An 18,523-nucleotide genomic window follows, 5' to 3' on the forward strand; every position below is an offset into this window, starting at 1 on the left:
AATCATTTACGTAAAGTTCGTTAAAATAATTCAAATAAAAGTTCAAACATAAATAATAAAATTACTATTATGATTAATTATACTTTATAGTGATCATATTCAATTTTAAGCGTAGGTATGTAGCTACATAATATTATTAGGTATATGTAATACTTGTAATTCTTTGAAAGCTAAAAACTAATTACAAAATCAATTTATTGCAACATACTCGTAGAGCTTCAAAAGTGTTTCAAACCTACTCATTAGTCCGACAGACAAGTTACGCATTACGTTTCAATTAAAACGGCCAGCTAACTAAACAAGAGCTTGCATAATAAATTCAGGGAGGCCCGTTTCGCGCATTTCTAATTGGATTCAGAGGCCAGAGCAACCAATTAGTGAGGGACTGGTAATAATATTATTTTGTTAGAGTTAGCGAGACTTAAATTGCAACGCACATTCAGTTTTGTACGTCATCTTAATCTTCTTCTTCTATTAAAAATAAAGGTTTGACTGTCTGTTCGTTACATCGATCATCCGTAAGTAGAAAATTTACAGGTACTTATAGTTGTTATTGGGACTTGCGGGAAGATTAGGTAGGTAGGTATATCACTATTAATTCACAGGACAAAATATTAAATAAAAAAAATCAAAATTTAATATAATGTTATTCAATTAAACTTTTACAAGTAGGTAGGTTAGGACCCTTCCGGAATCCCTCCCCGGAATCCTTACTTATTAATTTTCGAATTCCCTATTTTCTACTTCATACCGCTTACAGAAAGTCGACAGACTTACTTAAATATTTTCAATAATTTACAGATTTTCAACTTAGCTAAATTAAATAATGGATAAAGTATAGGGAATTAAGAATTAAGTTACCACCTCAAAGGAGTTTTACACTTGCTTGGACATTATTACTATGAATGTGGAAAGTTTGTATGTTTGGATATTTGTTACTCTTCACGCCACAATGAATGCAACGATTTGGCTGAAAGTTCGTTATTATTTTTCATAGTAATGTGATATGCTCAATGGAAGTGGCGGCCATTTTTATCATTACCGTGTTTCGCGCTCGCGGCAACCCTTTACCAACACCTTTGTTAGGTAACAAAGCGTCGAGGCTTCGACATCATTGGAAGGCGTCAAGGTATACCTAAGTATTTTTCTATGATTTCACGTCACCATAGGCCCAATATTTGACATATCGCCGATTCAGCATTAAACCGAGAGTTCCCTCACTCTAGTTCACTCTGCTTTGAAGAATTTGAGATAATCCTTCAGACAGATAGAACTTAAAGTAGGTTCCAACTAGGAACCTACTTTAAGTTGGTCAATGCCTAGTTATAGTTTATTAGCTGTAGTACCTAGTTAGGGTCGTAAATTTCTATAAAATCTCTTTTAATTTTTAACTCAGTCAAAAATTAAGTAAGTACTCTGAAGTAAAACATCTTTAGCTACTTAAAAAAATATTGTTGCTATCAGCCTTACTTTTTCATAGGCTCAGTGGAATTGGCGGCCATTTTTGTCATTCTCGTGTTTCGCGCTCGCGGCGACCCCCTCTATCATTACCGTGGCCGAGTTTAACTCAATTTGAGATAATTCCTCGGACAGATACTTCAGGTTGATCGATGCTAATAGCGTTTATTGATATAGCCTAGTTATAGTTCACTATGTGTAGTAGTTAGGGCCCGTAAATTGCTTTAATATCTCTATTTCACGCGCTCGTGGGATCTTCAAATTGCAGGTTGTTACCGTTTTGAGTTATCTGATAATTCATGGCCATTTACCGTAGAGAAGTCATGCGTAATGATATATTTTTGCATGAAATGTAACTCGCGGTGGTGCGTTTATCGTGTCTTGTGTAAGTGCGGCATTAATACCAATCTTGTTATAGGGCTATAAGGTTGGGCGCACAGTGTGGCTCATTCTGTTGGACACAATTTCTAAACTAAACTCAAATGACCGGTCTCAATGTACCTATTGCTAATATGTATTTTCATAATGGTCCTTATTCCTTACGGAAAAGTTGCTCGGATTGGAACTTCATCGATCGTTAGAGAAACTTTCAGCTATTATAAAATAACGAAGGTCTGGCCCGCACGGGCTCTCAGTCCAACAGTAATTACTGACCACATTCACCTGGTCCGCCCGTGGCTTGTAATTAAAATATAGTTAGAGCTCGGACGCCTTGGATTGATGTCTTAATAGAAATGTAACACTTGATTACGTTAAATAGCAGGCGCTCTTTCGATTCAAACGAACTTTATGAAGCAACAAAAAAAAAAGAAATGAAAGCAATTGTTTTCGAGAGGCTGCCTGTCTGTCATTATTCTACAGGATATATTTCGGAGAGTGTGTTAAAGATTCGACCTATACCTACAAGTTATGTAAAGGCAGCATAGGTCTGGTAGGTGGATATTTTTGTTCAAAATCCATTACAATAATAAGAATAATTACTGATCAGTGATCAAATTCTACTATTTGTGATATGATATAGTTTGTAGCAGTTAATCAAGTAAGTCCACTCTCTAGGTTGTCGTGATTCCTTTGCTTTATACTTTAAATCCATAGGCGGTGCGCCCGGCCCCCCATTGCCCGCCGGACGGGCTACTCATGGGCCCTAGCCTGTCCGGCTCTGTTTGGCGTTGTCTGGCTTTGTTTGGTTTTCGTTGGGGCAACGCGGGGCTCGAACAATTTTTGGTGATTTTGGCTCGATGTATTATGATACTTCTCACTAACTCCAGTGGTAAGATACTAGTAACTTGATAGGTACGCAAAAACACCTGAAACTGTTCTTCTCCAGTGGAGCAAGTTAGCACCCGACTCGAGGTAATACCTAATGCATCTATTTATTTTATCAATTTGTACCTGACTCTTAATTCTAAATTCAAAACGATAGGTACTTGTACGTGAGTCTTTTCTCAACAAGTGTAAATTAAAAATTTATAACACCCCCGACAAGTGAAGGTTACAGTAATAACTAGAAAAAAGCTGATAACTTTCAAACGGCTGAACCGATTTTCTTAAATGATAGCTAAGAACACTCTCGATCAAGCCACCTTTCAAACAAAAAAAACTAAATTAAAATCGGTTCATTCGTTTAGGCGCTACGATGCCACAGACAGATACACAGATACACACGTCATACTTATAACATCCCTCTTTTTGGGTCGGGGGTTAATAAAATGAAAGGGGTTTAGGGCCTCCTTCTATCTACTTGTACGAGTAGTGTGAAGGCAGCACGGGTCGGGCTGGAGTCTGTAATTATTGTCCACACTCAGCTGCCCGCCGTGGGGCTGTAATTAAAACATAGTTATACCGCGGACCGAGAGTAGGTACCTAATGTCTTAATAGAAATGTAACACTTGATTACATTAATAAAGAACAACGCATTATCGCGTTTTTAAACCACTCGCTTGATGGATAGCGTCGTTTGGTTTTAGGGTAACTATACTGACCTTTCAGTAATAAATTCGTCTTGATTTTATTAGGCCCATGTGAGCATGTGAAAGTAACCTTCGTAAGAAATTCTACTACTTAATAATAATTATAAATGAGAAAATGTGTTTGCTTGTTGGTATCGCTTCCTAGCAAATATATCGACTTGATTTTTCGCATGTGAATTTTTAAAGATAGATAGATAGATAGAAACACTTTATTGCACACAAAACACATGTAAAGGATCACAACACAGAAAGAAGAAAACAGAAAAAACAATTATTGTTTGCAAAGGCGGCTTTATTGCTTGGAGTAATCTCTACCAGGCAACCTTTGCTGAAAGGAGAAGTTAAAGACATTTATCTCAACAAAAAAAAAAATGTCCACGGATTTTTTTAAACCTAAATCATATTATAGAAATAATACGCTCAAAAGACGTTCATGTTAGGTGCCTACATGGCGTAGGTAGGTATATGCCACGAAAATTAGGTAAAGTGCTCAGTGATGAGAAAGACAAAAGATAAAAACGCATTAGAGTAGGAGAGAATATAATTATGATTTATGCTCTACAAATGTGAACCAAGTACCTATCCTAGTTTTATGTCTTCACTTTAGATAAGTACTTACCTATGTAACACAAAATCTACAATCACATCCTTTTTTGCAATAATTACAACATTGATCTAAGCAATGAGACGTAGCCTACATGGTCACCCTACTTGTGAGAGAATATTTTGATTACTCTGTCTGTATTCAATGGTGCATTGTGTAACGGTTCAAAATTAATCGTAATCTAGTAATCAATCAGAAATGTGTTAGAAAGTGTTTATATATGATTAAGTATTTTATTAGGTGGGGTTTATGCTCGCAATGTTTGTGTACTTACGGTTATTATATTTTGTGCCTAGAGAAAGCTCAAGAAAGCATAAAAATATGTGTCTCATATAATTTTTGTGTTTCTTCTATATCAGTCATTCAGGTAGGTACCTACCCTAAACAAAATGTTTCAAAAAAAAAAAACTTCTTCGAAATAAAGCACGAATCACGATATGAGCCTTCGCAATAATTTATTTAAGTATGTTAAATTGTACCTACTTAATATTTTTTATCTATGTCGTGTACCTACTAAAAATAAAATTAATTAAATATGTGTAGATATACCTATCTAGCACTCAATTTACCGTAGCTAGTGCTACGGCCTACGCGATTTAATATAATAATTATTGTACAGTGTAGAAGTGATCTTCTATCTACTCCTTGTTTTAAAGAATGCCTAGAACATAAATTTCTTAACCCAACTAATTGAATGCCTCAAACATTCTCTACTTCATATTTGGGTAGATACTAGGTCCTACTAGGTACCTAATTCGTCGTCACAAAATTGGTACACCGATGGCTATAGTAAACTATTCGAACCTATTCTTCCCACGTACTTTGACTCCTATCCTATTACTTCATAAACTTCAGCCAGCGTTTGTAGAGTGTCTCTACGTTTTCATATCCCAGCACCCTTTTCGAAGCGAAACAAAGCATAAATAAAGCCATCTGTAACTCAACCGTAATGTAATCATAGACAACAAGTGCGAAGAGGCTCAGAACAAAAGCGGCAACCAAGAACTCCTTTGTTAGACATGTTTGTTGGGCGGATAGGCGTAGTACGGGTTTGCACATCTCGACAAAGCTGATAGTTTTCAAGAGCCGATAAACTACATCAAAAAAATAGAATGGACCTGAACGCTCTTGTTTCAAGAGGAGTGATTGAATATTGACCAATCAAATATAATAGAATCGGTCTCAAAGTTCAAGTATGAAACTTATAAAATTTCAAATTATTTTGCTACTACGTCGTTAGTTTAGCTTGAAAAATTCTTAAGTTTTGAGTTCATTCCTTTGTTTGCAACCACCACTGTAAGCGGATACTTTGTAAAATAAAATAGGTAGGATTGACTTTAAAAGACGGACTATTAGGTCAATTTTCTCTGACGTTATATCATTTCGATACTCGAAATCTATCAACGTTGTAGAGTTATGCAAACTCGTGCTAATGCCACTGAAACCGGTACACCCGTGTCATGTTTATGCTCGCCAATGACATGTTAATAAACGCTGTGAACGCCACGCCCCGTCTGCTCTCCTGGTTGCGGTTTCTTATTGACACGTCACGGGAACGCACAAAACGGCCTGTGGATCGTTAAAGTTTCGTCAGACATTCATATTTTCAAAAGCTCAAAGGGAATTGATGAACGCTCGGACGTTTTACGTAACGTGTTTTGCGCACACAGACGGAGTGGAGTGGAGTCGCGTCTTTTTAACCCCCGATGCAAAATGAGGGGTGTTATAGGTTTAACGTGTGTTGTAACTGGTGTGCAGTCGACAGCACATCAAGCGCAACATTTGCAATGTCAAAACCGTCGCTATGTTGAGAGCAACTTGATTAACCAGGCAGTATTAATATGGAGCGATCATTATGAATAATGACCAATAGCGTTCGACAAATTGATTTTACTATCTGTGGATAGTAAAGATTTGTGAGACATTCATATTTTCAAAAGCTCAAAGGGAATTGATGAATGCTCGGTCGCTTTACGTAACATGTTTTGCGCACACAGACGGAGTGGAGTGGAGTCGCAACTTTAACATCCCGATGCAAAAAGAGGGGTGTTATTAGTTTAACCTGTATACCGAGCGACAGAAAAACAATTTTATACTGTATCTGTTGCTATCCATCGATGTTGCTATCTATCGGCAGTTCGCGGATATTCGGGGTTTAGTGCTGTTAAAATTTATCTTGTATTTCTCAGTAAGTATATATGTTAGATTTAGTATTTAATATGTTAGAAGGTCGTTAGGAACAGATTTTGTAATATTAATACAATATTATTGTGATAATATCACTTAAACATCACGACTCTAGCATTACGACGCAATAGAGTTGTAAAATGGTTGTAAAGCGACTCAATTTCGGCGTCCATTGTCGACTGACAAACAAATTGTCGGCCCATTACAGCTGTCAGATGGTGTCAGGAACACGAAATTAATATGGGAACTTGTGCCGATTGACATTCAGAAGAATACGTGTAGGGGGACCATGCGATTGGGAATTGAACCCTAGAAGATTCCCGAGATTTCGTCTGCGTGGATGTAGGTTTTTTAACTGGCCTTGATATTCTAGGAAAAAAGTAACATATTGTGTTCATCCAGGGTATAAACTAAACACATCTTTATTCCACGGCCAAATCGGTTCAGTCATATTGGGGTGAAGAAGTAACAAACATCCAAACGTTATATTTTGTGTGCAATAAATATGTAGTCTTCTATCTATCTAATGCCACAATAATTATTATAGATCAAAATATTCAATTTTTTAATGTTATACATACCTAGATAAAAATACTTTCTTTAATGTCAAATTAGTTTTTTTAACAGCAGTAACAAAGAACGAAATAAAAACTTGGTAGGCAGGTAGTTACAGTACCTAGTTACTTAGTTAAATTATTTTGTATCTAGTAAGTATCTTTAATAATCTACTTACTGTCAAAATTCTTAATTAATCGCTGATAGGAAAAATTAATGCCTACTTCGTGTAGCATCATAATAAAATACTATGTACAATTTTATACCTACCTAGTACCAATAATTAAGACATCAGCTTATGTAAATAAGCTACCTACTCATTTTTAATTTTGATATTAAAAGTACAAAGTTTAATGAATGTTTGAGTTATTACAATGTAACAAAAATCATTATTATCAACCCATAAAAACCTTCTACTGAGTCGGGTCTCTTAATAGGAGATAGGTCTAGCACGCTGGCCAAGTGCAGGTTGGCAGACTTCACACACCTTTAGAGCCAGAACATTAGGTATAGAGAACTCTCAGGCATGCAAGTTTCTCCTCGATATTTTCTTCAATCAAGTTATAAGTACTTAATTATATATAATAACTCCGAAAAGTTTAAGGGGCGTGTCCAGGATCGAACCCCAGACTCCCCAACTAAGGGCCGACATTTTAACCAGTAGCCTGTCGGCGCTTTTAGTACGTATTAAAAAAAACCTACTCAAACCTAATACTCGAGGCCTATTTCAATAAACTTTTATTATATAGATTTTTAATAGCATGTAAAACTAACCATAATAGAAAACAAAAAACACTAACATAATCGACACGCTAATTCGATACAAATATGCAAATTGCTACTGTACGTATTATTAGCGCTAAACCATATTTTATAGGTCATTCAACGGTCTTGTGGTCCCACTTAGGCGCAAATTGCTGCAATAAATTAATAGTCATTATGTCGTCAAGACACGGCAAGAGAAGCCAAGGCGCTAGCGATCCTAAATAAAGACGAATTTTTGCACACCCTATTATAAAGACGGGTGTGCAATAGGCACTATAAATATAATGACTGCATCGATAGCGTTATAGGTACAAACAGGAATTTTGCATCCGATCCGATATCGTATTGTATGAAAAATGTATTACTTATTCTTGAATTAAGTGCTTAAGTACCTATATTTAATTAATTGATAGAACTGTCTTATTTTTTGACACGTACCTAACGTACCTACTGATTATTAAATATATGTAAATCAAAATATGCAAATGAGCTTGCCTGGAAACTCAATGCTTAGAATAGCAGGTAATACGCTCGTAGGACTATAATTTCTTACACTGTATCTAGGTACGTTTGTTGAACATTATAATTTGCTGGATTACTTTCGTTCAAATATCGTCTTAATCGTCAACTGATAGACGTTGACTGCTGGACAATAAGTCTCTTTTTTTTTTTTTTTTTTTATTGAAAATATTACAATAAAACTTAAAGCTAGCCTTATCTTACTATACAAATCATGCCCGCGTGGAATGGTGCCAAGAATACTGGCTGCATTTCCGCGTTGGACAGCCAGGCTGATCCTGATAAGTCTCTTGACATAGTTCAAAGAACCGATAGACGCTGAGATCTCAAGGTGAGAAATGACTGCCTCACACTGGAATGCTTATCGTTAGCAGACTCTCTATTAGGTGGACAGACGACATAAAACAAGTTGCAGGGAGCCGTTGGATCCAGGTGGCGCAAGACCACGGTGTTAGAGATGCGGAAGTCTCTGTAAATCTCTATATATCCATGGTTTTATTTATATTAATGGGAAAAAGCTGTCTGTTTTCAAACATAGGTTATATAGGCTTAGCTCGCCGGAAAAAGAAATTCCACTCCAATGAAGTCGTGAGCATCGTATCGTAAAAACTAAATAAGTACATTACATCTGGTCCGATGTATCTAATGGACGCGCGCCTTTATAGATCGTGAGTGAGCGAATGAACGAGTGGATGTTCTCACGAACTCACCTTTAATTCAACTTTAATGAGTCGCTCGCGTGAATGAAATTGATTTGACGTCTGTTTTGACTCTCCAGGTATAAATGACGCTATAAGACGCTGATGACACCTCATCTTATTTATGTTTATTGCTTTATTAGCATCATTAGGTCACAGACTAAGGTAATAATAGATAGATAATTGACCGCCAAAACTGATGAAAAACATTTCTGGAGAAGCGGATTTAGCCGGAAGAGTAGTTTAAGTACTTACTTAACTTAAAAAGAAAAAATTGCACCTCTTGACTTTTTTTATTTAGATACAAGCTAGCCTACTGCGATGGCACCTGCTGGTAAGTGACGATGCAGTCTAAGATGCAGCCTAACCTAGAAGAGGTATATATAACAGTTTTACTATCACCATACCCAGTGGTTTAAAGCCAGGGTAAGCAATAAGGTATGAACTTATTTTCTGGCAGGTCATAATAACAATAAGTGTTGATTTATTATAACTAGGGTAGACTTTTATACCTCTATGAGCTGCACGCCACTGATCATTGATTCATTGATCGCCATCGCCTCATTTAAAAAAAAAAAAAGAATATTAGCCATTTGAATCATGACTAACATTCCCCTTTCCCCTCCAACTAAGCGTAAAGCTTGTACTAGGAGTAGGTACGACAGTAGTGCAACGGGTGGGGTTTGAACCGTCGACCTTTCGGATTTCAGTCCACTCCTATAACCGTTGAGCTATTGAGGCTTATTATTTGATTCCATTATTGTTTCCATAACATCCAAGTTCCGTCATAAATATTTACAGTTTAGAATAAATCAGTACCTACTTACCTAGGTAATTTAAAAAAGGTATTCATCAAAAATTAACAGTAGAATGTACGGTTGAATGATTTAATGTTGTATACGTAAAACTGCCTAGGTAGGTAGATGATATCTGGCTTCACTGTCATGACGAAAGTTTTTCGAAGATTTATCTATATTTTTCTTACAGTCCGTATGTTAGGAATTAAATTGTGAAATCATAATATGTAATGAGATCTAACGAACATTTTGTTTCGTAGATGTGAGATGTCACACTAAAATTAATGAACATTTTCGTAATACATAAATTATTTGTTATTCCTAATTAAAATGATTGTAATGATAATGAATAGAAATTACTTAAATGCATATACCTAGTAAGTAGGTATATAGTATAAGTGAAAGAATTTTCAGAATCGGATGTTTAGTTCTGGAGATTACTTCTTACATCCAAACTTACAAATTTTACTTGGTGGATCAAGTGAGTAGGTATAAGATTGGATAGAAACTTTGAATTGGTAAAATACCTCGTTAAATAGCGATTATTCCTACTCTTTTTCATATAAAAATCTATTTACATTGAAACCATTCAACTGAATTCCTAACAATTGGATAATAAAATTAGAATAAAGCCATTGATTCGAATGCTAGGTTTAAATTTTCAAATTTGGAACGGGCGCGGCCATCTTCCAAATGGCCGCCATAAACGCGATAATTGGATAATCTCATTGGCCGGTAGCTAACTGAAACCAATTTCACTAGTCGCTTATGTATTGTTTTATTTTTATCTGTACATTTTATTAACACAACTTGTTTTGTTTTTTATTTAATTTTATCGTTACAGGCAATGGAAAGTCGATTCATTTATTTTACATTTACGTTTAGGTACCTACGTAGGTACCTACCTACCTACTTATTTACATTTTTTTCGAATAGAATTTCAGTCCTGGCGTTACAATGAAGTGCGTAACAGTGGCACTATAGGTACCTACCTACCTATTATAATAATGCCAAACCTGGGAATGAGTGTAATCTTTTATAAAAAAAAAAATCTATTAGGTAATCGAAAATTATATACCTAAATGCTAAAAGAGAGCGGATTTGACTTGCAGCTCGCTTCAGCAATGCGTGGGATCAAATCTTTGAAAAGAGCAACCGCCGAGTTTTTTGCATGATCTTCTCAGTAGAAAAGATATTCCGATTTCCGAACCAGTGCTTGATTCTCTTGACGATTCAAAAGGTCTTGTAAAAGTTTAAGAACGTGTTTGAATGAAAAATCTTTCTACATAAGTAGGTATTCGCACTAATGCAGAGGTCTACAAAAAAAGTTTGTAGCGATTTGTTTTCTATTTTCAAACTTTTTTGATCACTAAACCACAAGGCGCGACGCTTAAACAAATCTATTCTGTCACAGTAATAAATTATAAACACTAGCAACACAGCTCATTCCAATTTCCAACCCACTAAAATGGACATAGGTATACTTACAAGGTCGCTGGAAGAGGCGTGCCATCAAAAATGACAATAATTTTTTGTACCGATTCGAAGCCTATCGAGCGTACCTACCGGGAATTAAAATTATCGCTTCGTGTTGACACTATGACGCTGTGGTCTTTGTGTTGACACTACGACCTTGTCTCATCACTAACATTAAGTTCCGAGTACGCTCACATGACGCTCTCTGCTGCTATCAGCACCAAAATGTCGAAAATCAAATAACTGTTTCGAAAACACGTAGGCAATCGCAGGTCCAGCGTACGTACTTGTATTAGCAGAGGTCAGTGTTCCAACCTGTATAAAAGGCGAAGGTTCGAAAAAAATGAAGCGTTCGAAATTTAATTTATTCAAAATTGAAACGTCACGGCATACAAAGGCGCGCTACAATGGCCGCCGCTCGGCGAGTGTTAACACGAAAATTAAATGCTGATATCATAATTAATCAAGGGCCCATATTAATAATTGGCTATTCAGTACGCTGCGAGGTGTCAAATTATATAGCTCAATTAACCGCCCGTGGAATAGAACGGGCCGTGTTTTGTACCTGTTTGTATATAAATAAAAGCTTTGCCAAACTTAGGTACCTACTACAAAGGAGCTTTTAGCGGCGCGCGGCTTTCTGCGTTGGGACTTAGTGCACAATCTTTAGATTTATGAAATGAAATGAAATAAATAATGTTTACGAGGTGAAAAATGAAAATGAACAACTGTGACAATGAAAAACGGAAGTGATGTCATAAAGCGTGTTAATAAGCTCCGTGCGACGGAACTATTCGAAATAAGTTCTTCTAAGACGAAGTTACACTCAACTTTACATTTTCTGGGTTCCGTACGTCAAAAGGAAAAGCGGAACCCGTATTAAGTATTACTTTGTTGTCTGTCTGTCTGTCTGCCCGTCCGTCCGTTCGTCCGTCCGTCGTGTCTGTCAAGAAAACCTATAGGGCACTGTACTTCCCGTTGACCTAAAATCATGGAATTTGGCAGGTAGGTAGGTCTTATAGCACAAGTACAGGAATAAATCTGAAAACCGCGAATTCGTGGTTACACCATTAAAAAAAAATTTAAATGTATTTCAATTTTCAAAGTAAGGTAACTATACCAAGTGAGGTATCATATGAAAGGGCTTTACCTGTACATTCTAAATATGTTATGATATGTGTGTATAATAGTTTTTGATTTATCGTGCAAAATGTTGGAAAAAATACCCGAGTACGGAACCCTCAGTGCGCCAGTCTGACTCGGCTTTTTTAAACAGATAACTAGCTTTGTTTAAGTGTAATTTTTGAAAATCCTGAAATACCGTCGCACTTCTTTATTTATGACTGAAAGCCCGAATAGTTCCAGCGGTTCAGGCAAAGCTAACAGAACCTAGGTTTTGGAACTATAAAAAAACCGGCCAAGTGCGAGTCAGACTTATGCATAAAAATAAATAAAAATCTGTTTTAGGATGTACAGGTAAAGCCCTTTCATAATATTATGATACCCCACCCTAGTTGTCTTACTTTGCAAATTGAAACACATTTTTTTATTTTAATGATGTAACCACAAATTCGCAGTTTTCAGATTTATTTCTGTACTTGTACTATAAGACCTACCTACCTGCCAAATTTCATGATTCTAGGTCAACGAAAAATACCCTATAGGTTTCTTGACAGACACGACGGACGGACGGACGGACAGACAGACAGACAGACAGACATTCTTTTTGAGGTATGGAACCCTAATAAATAATTAAAAAAATGTAATCAACAGTTTATTTTAAAGCAGAATTCTAAATAACATCATAAGCACATTCCATCACACTCGTAGTATTAAAATAAATTGAAAAGGGCGTCGGGCATCCAGAATTTAACACTAATAGAGACATAAAACCGTTTAACTTTGAAGAAGTACGAGAAAGTGTTCGTTCCGACACGAAAAAAAAAAACAAAAATTTTAATAACAACTAATACATTATTAACTATACGTATTTTAATCTACACAAATGTGTTTAATTCAGTTGATGTTCTCAACTCTATGTTGGTTAGTGATGTACCTACTGCAATTTAAGTATCGATATCTAACTCAGCTTTAATTTCATTATTTACTGAAAAGATTTGTGGCTTGATTAACAGGGCACAGGTTGCTTCACCAGTGTCGTATAGTTTGGAAAGGCACGAAGGTAAAGCTAAGAACCAGATTATAACACTAATATTTAAAGGCGAATGTTTGTATGTGTGTTTGATGTTTGTTACTCTTCCATGCAAAAACTTCGGGATGGATTTGGCTAAAATTTGGAATGGAAATAGAATATACCTTGGATACATATGGGCTATTTTTTATTCCGCAAAAGTAAAGAGTTCCCACGGGATTTTAAAAAACATAAATCAACACGGACGAAGTCGCGGACATCATCTAGTTTATTATATCTATAAAGTAGATAATTTTTTGCTACTTTTTATCTTAAAACTAAACCAACAACACCGAAATGAGTGTTGTGTGCAAAACTCTAAATATTTGGTTCTGTATTTAAAACAGCACGTTTATCTTTCTTGATGATTTGAGGTTAGCTTTATTAAAGTTTAGATTAAACAATTTCATTAAAAAATCATATTAAATAATAAATTGAAAATTTTCTGCATGAACACAAGTTACTAAGAGTTTTTGAAAAACATTCAGGTTTCCTTGGGTTCTTTTGTGTGTATATTTACTAAAATAAGTCTCATCTACCTACTTAGTAAAGAAATAATTATTATCGATTACTAATCGATACATTAATTCTGATTTGTAGGCCATCACTATATCACTCGTTACGTTTGGACAGACGGCAATACAAGTGATTATTTATGGGCGATATATTTTTAGGATTAGTGAGAAAATTATTTCACTTCGGGATCGCATTAAGGCAAGGTGAGTCGAGCTGACAGGGTATTAATTTTATATCTTCTTTTAACAATAAAAGCTACTGTTTGTGCTATCCTGGTGCCTGCTATAAAGTCCTGAATATTAAGGGGTTCTTAATAACGCAATAAAAAGTGACATTTTTCTTTTACTAGCTGATGCCCGCGACTTCGTTCGCGTGGATGTAGGTTTTTTAAAATTCCCGTGGGAACTCCTTGATTTTCCGGGATAAAAAGTAGCCTATGTGCTAATCCAGGGTATAATCTATCTCCATTCTAAATTTCAGCCCAATCCGTCCAGTACTTTTTGCGTGAAGGAGTAACAAATATACACACACACACACACACGCACACACACATACAAACTTTCTCCTTTATAATATTAGTGTGATAGTATGAAGTATTAGCCAAATAAATATTTAAATGTTATAAGTATCTTTGGTCTAATGAATGAATGAATAAATAAATGATATCTTAAACTTGAAAACAATTTTTTAGGAGTCTGTTCTAGTAATAAATTTTCAGGGTAGGTTTCTTTTGAATATGAAAAGCCTGAGTCAAAACACAATCTTTTGGTTTACCTATTTTAAAATGATGATGAAGTCTTTCTTGTACAGTTTTTAACCCCCGACCCAAAAAGAGGGGTGTTATAATTGGAAAAATACATTATTTCAGAAATAATGGCCGTCAAAGATTTTAGCAATTACCTAGCATTTCGGACACGTGGAAAAATCACAAAATATACCCTCTATCGATCTCTACGCGGGTATTTTTGATTTTTGGCTAGTGGTAAATCAAAAATTATGTCTGGATGTCTGAATTGGACCTAAGTATGTCTAAAACCTGATCGCATATTTTATACACACCTACTCATGAGTACTCATACTTAACTAGTTCACTTACCGTAGCTTTGCATAGGGCTTATAGCCATTAAGTAAATAATTGTACCTACTGGACATTTTTTGAGGTAAACAGGTAGACTTTATAATAATTTTACGTTAATATACTTACCTATACCTACCTATTGCTCTATATGGAAGGCCTATGTCCAACAGTGGACGTCCACAGGCTGATGATGATGATGATACTTACCTAACTAGAGTTACAGTGAAGGGTCGACCAACCGGCCAAAACTTAGTAGCAGTTTCGTCATAAAAACATAAGGTCGTTATGATTAAATATTTATCGATTAACATTTTAAATACACATAAATTTGATGTTTGAATTATTTTCGTGACACCTTTGCGTGCTAGGCTATCGTTTATTTTTGTTTGAAAATTAACTTTTTGGCGTAGATTGTGAAGCCGGAGATTATCGATAAATTAATAGCGTAGAGCTTTTGGGTTAAGGGTAAGTGTTATTTTTTTGTCAATGAAGGGCTTAGGAGTTAGGTTGGACCCATTTACCTATCAGGCCTTGGTAGGAAATAAAAATAAGATAAAGTTGAAAACTAAAACCCGACTGCGATCGTCTAATGGAATAAACGCTTAAATATTAGAATAAAATTGTTTTTCTGTGGCGTTCGTCGACATCCTACTCAATACAAAAAAAAAAAAAAATTGGAGACCCCCTTTTTTTTATTTGAAATCCTTTAAGTCAGTTTTTTGCATAAGTATAAAATATTATAGCCTATGTTATTAGGAATGACAACCGTGCCTATGGTAAATACGGTCCATCCATTTAACTGATTTCGATGAAGTTTGCTGCCGAGATAGATTGCAATCCAAAATGGTCGTACGCTAGTCGGAAAATTTTGAATTTATTTTCCGGAAAATCGAAGAGTTTTCACACGTTTTTTAAAATAAATTCTACGTGGTTATGGTTTACTTACTTAGTAGTCCATAAAAAGTAAGATAAGAACTATATGATGATAGTACCTATACTTAGATGCCGTTTTCTATAATAAACCTGTAAACTTCTCCTTAAATAGTGGTCGTTATTTGATATTATTTAAATTTTTCAATTAAGTCATAGAATTTTAATTGATTTGTATAGAATAAGTATAGGTGTGTGAACAGGCTATAAGGCTGAGATTTATGTTGAGACCTGAGAGCGGCGGTCGGATGAAACCCGATTAGATACCTACTTATCTACTGCCTGTTAATTAAAATATCCGAAAAACATAGATGAACTTGTAAATATTATTTAATCATATTGTGGCAAAAAAAAATTACAAACGCTTTTCCTGATTATGATGGAATAAACTCACATAGATACATGAACCCAATAAACATTAGGTAGATACTTACACTCCTTTTTTACCCGACTGCGGCAAAGCCAAAAGGAAGGGTTATGTTTTTAGCAGTCTATGTATATATGCATGTATGTGTGTATGTTTGTATCCAGATTCTGTATGTTCCACCGTAGCGCCTAAACTACTGGGCCGATTTTGATGAATCAGGTGTCAATCGATTCGTCATAAAGGCCCGGGTGACGGGCTACATTTTATACGAAAAAAATTGTATGATGTTACATGAAAAAAGTGAGGGTCTCCAAAAATTTTTTTTGCTATTGTATCGAGTGGGGTGTCAAATGAAAGAGGGGAAAGTTCTGAATATAAATGTACTACAATATTAAAATATACCAAGCGACAGAAAATCAATTTTACTGTAATATTTAGTGTTTATTAAGACGATCGCAGTCGGGTTTTAGTTTTCAACTTTATCTTGTTGGGCAGTCGTATCTACCTGAGAGAAGCCGGGCTGGGTCGCTAGTGAAACTTAAATTACACGTTAGGATTTTAATTTTCTAAGCGATCACTAACGAAGATATATCGATACACGTCGAATCTCATTATCGTCGTTAAAATTCATAATAGGATTACTTATATCGAAATATATCGATTAATTTATATCGAACTACTTACCTACCTATCGACAGGGCATTTGTTTGGTCATTGGGTATCTAATGTCGTATTTCTTTCTCTTGATTAAACCCTTTCCATTTATAACACTACTTTTTTATGGAAGTCTGTACAGATTAGGTAGGTCAAAGAGAAAATTCTACTACATTTATACTAGAATTGAAACGTGCCTTTATTCATAGAGGAAAATATGAGGAAAATTAACAAATCGTCATTAAAAAGATTTAAAAGCCATCCTAAAAACAAACTAAAAAGTTAAAAAATTGAAAATTTGATTTGAAAATGGCCGCAATTTGATTTTTTCGAAAAATTTATAACCATAGTGTCACTCAGGATGATCAACAATTCTACCACATCTGTTCAGGCATTTAGAAGTTATGGTAGAAAGATACTCACTTAAATACATACAGTAATAGGTAGGTACACGACCTTGAAAACATTACACTCCCTTTTTTGGGCAGTCGTGTGAAAATAAACAAATGAAATAGTATAGTCCACAATCAACACAACGAAATCAAAGTAATACAATTACCTACCAAAGTAAGAAAAATCACAAATTCATAGAAAAACTATTTAATCGCACCAAAAAGCATAAAGCATGACTGAAAGTTTAATGGCCAACATCACAATAAAACCAATTTCGTTACTTCCAATAATTCCCGAACTTGTATTTCCATAAAAACTGAAAGCTTTTAACTTACAATACATTGTGTTCAACCACAACAAATGATAGTTTCCGACTGTAGGCTGAGTTACGACAACATGTTTTAAAGGATACCAACATATCGACCACAATAAAAAACCTGGAGTTATTGAAATATAATCTCTATTTTTAAAATAATACGGGTCCAGATGTTTATTTCTAGTAGTAAATACAAGTTGGTATGGTGCGTAAAGCAGCAGAAAGGATGGCAAATGATGGCTCAATCAATGGCAAACATCGATGGGTGTTAGACGTGTCGTCGGAAAAACAATTTGCTTTACAATGTACGGAACAATTCATTCTCAAGAGTCGAGATCCATTCGCATTTTATCGCTCGTACAGACAGATAGACTAAAAGATGGCTTGGAAGTATGGAAATAATATCTTCTTAGCTATCGAGTAACACACCTGAGAGAAGAAATAACGATGCCATATACCATGTGATCTTAAATACCAATACACACACTTAGCTCTATTATGTATATTATGATGCATAAGATTTTCTTATTACACTTTAGTTTACCGTCGTTTGCTTAAACGGTAAACAAATCGCAGAAACCTTTTCGGATAAATGCGTTTTACTCACACGTGACTCAATTCGCTAGCACCTTGCATCACCAAGGAAGAGGAGTTGAACTTGGAGTCTAATCATGAAGACGTAGCTTGGTGTTTAGAATATTAATTCATTATGAATAGTTCTAGAATCAGCATAATAATCTTGGGCATGCAGTATCAGGATTAAGGAGTTGGATCCAAAAGTTTTTGAAGTCGGCTCAAAATATAACTCAATAAAGCAAAAAGTTTCGTTAAAAACGAAATATTTGATACGAACTTTCGAAAAACATACGTAACAAACGTAAACAAACCAATTTTTTTAAATTCATATATTTCCTCCTCCGCAGAACACCCTAACAAAGTTTCATCACAATCTGATCAGTGGTTTAGCCGCCTATAGAATACAAACATACAAACATTGATCTTTATTTATACCTATAGAATAATATGAGAGGAGTAGGTAGGTAAGTACT

The 18,523-nt window shown here is 35.3% G+C and overlaps 1 long non-coding RNA gene across 1 annotated transcript in view; it reads left to right on the forward strand.

The window, feature by feature from the left end:
* Positions 1-18,523, forward strand: part of LOC123871914 — a 575,184-nt gene that overhangs the window by 131,871 nt on the left and 424,790 nt on the right. The gene's annotated exons all lie outside the window — the stretch shown is intronic.

The sequence above is a fragment of the Maniola jurtina genome, chromosome 14 (genome assembly GCF_905333055.1).
Source record: "Maniola jurtina chromosome 14, ilManJurt1.1, whole genome shotgun sequence".
Taxonomy (NCBI): Eukaryota; Metazoa; Arthropoda; class Insecta; order Lepidoptera; family Nymphalidae; genus Maniola; species Maniola jurtina.